The sequence below is a fragment of the Struthio camelus genome, unplaced genomic scaffold, assembly GCF_040807025.1.
Source record: "Struthio camelus isolate bStrCam1 unplaced genomic scaffold, bStrCam1.hap1 HAP1_SCAFFOLD_86, whole genome shotgun sequence".
NCBI classification, from domain to species: Eukaryota; Metazoa; Chordata; class Aves; order Struthioniformes; family Struthionidae; genus Struthio; species Struthio camelus.
The window spans coordinates 117,501-120,000 of NW_027182643.1; the positions used below are offsets into that span (position 1 = coordinate 117,501).

Consider the following 2,500-nt stretch of genomic DNA (forward strand, 5'->3'; position numbering starts at 1 on the left):
CGCCGGCGGGTGTACGGCCCTCCCGAGGCCCGCTAGCGCGGGGGCTCGCTCGCCGAAAGCCCGCCGCCGATTCCCCGCCGCCGGTGGGGGACCGTCCCCGTCTGCCCTCTCGCCTCCGCTGGCGCCCGCCGCCGGTGCCCGTCTCCGAGCGCCGCCCCCGCCCCTTCGCCCGACGGTGATCCGCCGCCGCCGGGGCAGGGGAGGGTCCGGCCCGGGGGAGGGCCCGGCAGAGCGGGCGGCAGTGCGTGGGAGGGTCGGCGGGGCTTGCTCCCCCGGTGCCCGCGGGAGGAAGCGGCGGGTGGAGACGCGAGCGAGATCGCATTCCGGGTTGGGACGGGTCCCACGGGTCCCCACTCCTAAGCTGTGGGGGGCGGACCCGGGGCGGGCTGCGGCGGAGCAGCCCGTCTAGCAGAGGCGGTGCGGACAGGCGTTCCGGGACGGCGCGCGGGGCGGGCGCCGCGCCGCGGCGGACCCCAAGCGGGGGCGTCGCGCGAGGCCACGCGAGGCGACGTGTCGTGCCCGAGCGGGCGGCCCAAACCACGGCTCTCCTCCCGGGCGCAGCTGCCACCCGGCGCCGGGTTACTGAGGGAAACCCCGGGCCCCGGGAGGAGGACGAGGTCGTGGCGGTGGGTGTCGGGCGCACCCCGCGGGTGGACGCTCCGCCGAGGGGCGCTGGAGCCGGCTGGCGGGTGCCGGGTTCCCCTCCGCGCCCCGCCTCGTCGCTGCCGCTGAGGCTGCCGCCGTCGCCGCGAGGCGGCGGTGGCCCGGCGGCGGGCGGCGGCGGGGGAGGCACCCCCGCGGGGATTTCAGGTCGTTTCCCTCACCCCAGGGCCAGGTACCTAGCGTCCGCGCTTCTCCTGCCTCCCCTCGGTGACCCACCCGTGTGGTCCCGTGTGCCAGCGTGCTCCTCCCGGGCGCTGCGCTGCGCGTGCCGCACCGGCCGTGCCCTGCCGGCCTTCCACGCTTCCTCCTCCCCTCCCTTCCCCCCCCCCCCCAACCGCTCCAGCCGCCCCACGCCGTGCCGTGGGGGCCGCGCTGCGAGTCGGCCGGGCCGGGGGTGGCGGGGGGCGGCGGGGGGGGGGGGGGCGCGCTGGGAGGAAGGAGGAGGGCCTCCGGCCACCGCGGCCGCCGGTAGCGGCCCCCCCGGGTAGGGATGGCCATGGGCCCCGGGCTCCGGGCCCGAGGGTTCTCGGTCGGAGAGCCGGGCGGGGGTTTAAAGACTCGGGCGGCCCGATGCGACCCGGGGGGCAGCCGGGCGTGCTGCCGGAGGGGCCGGGGGGTCGGCGCGCGCGGGCGCCGCACCCCCCCATGCCCGCCGGCGCGGCCCGTGCATGCCCCGCGGGCAGCCGGGACGGAGAGGGGTACCCTGCCCCCTCTCTCCGCGGTCTGGTCTCGGCGGAGAGACGCCGCGCGGTCGGCTTGCGCCGGCCTGCCTCGAACGCGCGACCCCGGCGCGAGCGCGTGCTCGCCGCCGGGACGGCGAGCCCCCACCGCGGGTGGTGCGGACGCCGAGCCCCAGCGCATCCCTTCTCCTCCCTGGCCGGTGCTCTCAGTCTCCCGCCGTGGCCGTCGGCGGCACCCTTCCTTCCCTCCCCCCCCCGCCCTGCCCCGGCACTCCGCCATCCGGCGCGCCTGCCTCGCTCTGCCCGACCCGGCTTCGCTGGGCGGCAGGCGGGCGGCGGGCGGGCGGGCGGGGGCGGCCCCTCCCGGTCTCCGCGTGGAGGCGGGGAGAGCGGGCGCCGTTCCCCGTCCGTCCCGCCTCGCCCGTCTGCCTGCCGCCAGGCGTCTGCCCGCGGAAGGGACGGGCGAGTGCGTGGCGTCGCTCGGGAGGCTGCGTGTGTGCAGGCGGGTGTTGGGTGCCGTCTCCGGGGCGGCGGAGCTGGAGGCCGGTGAGGCGAGCGAAGGAGCTCGGAAGCGTGCGGCTGGCGGGTCGCGGGCGCGCGGGCAGCGGGTGGCGCCGCTCCCAGCGGCGGCCGGGCTCCGACGCCGGGGCTCCGCGGGGACCCACACCCCGGTCCCTGAGGCAGGTGGCGCGGCTGGCGCGCCGCTCCCTGCTGGGCCAGGCCGAGCCGGGCGCCTGGGCCGGACTCGAAGCGAGAAAGGGGTTGTCCCAGGTCGGGAGCGAGGGCTCCCCGCCCCTCTCGTTCGGGTCTGTTCTCCCCCCCCCCCCCCTTTTTTTTTCCCTCTGTGCTTGTACGGTCAGTGAGGCGTGCCCTCTCTCTCCGCTGTCCCTTGCTCAGCAGCCGGCGTCGGCGTGAGGAGGGAGGCAGAGCGGATGGGGGCCCTCAGGGGGCTGCGAAAGCTGCCCGGTCCCCCCGCGCGCGCGGTGGGGACCGAAACCGAGACAACTCTTAGCGGTGGATCACTCGGCTCGTGCGTCGATGAAGAACGCAGCTAGCTGCGAGAATTAATGTGAATTGCAGGACACATTGATCATCGACACTTCGAACGCACTTGCGGCCCCGGGTTCCTCCCGGGGCTACGCCTGTCTGAGCGTCGC

The 2,500-nt window shown here is 77.8% G+C and overlaps 1 non-coding gene across 1 annotated transcript; it reads left to right on the top strand.

Annotated features, from left to right (window-relative positions):
• Positions 1 to 2,346: 2,346 nt before the first annotated feature.
• LOC138065066 (5.8S ribosomal RNA) lies at positions 2,347 to 2,499 on the top strand. Its single transcript, XR_011138228.1, has one exon. It is a non-coding gene; the product is annotated as a 5.8S ribosomal RNA (ribosomal RNA).
• The last annotated feature ends 1 nt before the right edge of the window (position 2,500 follows it).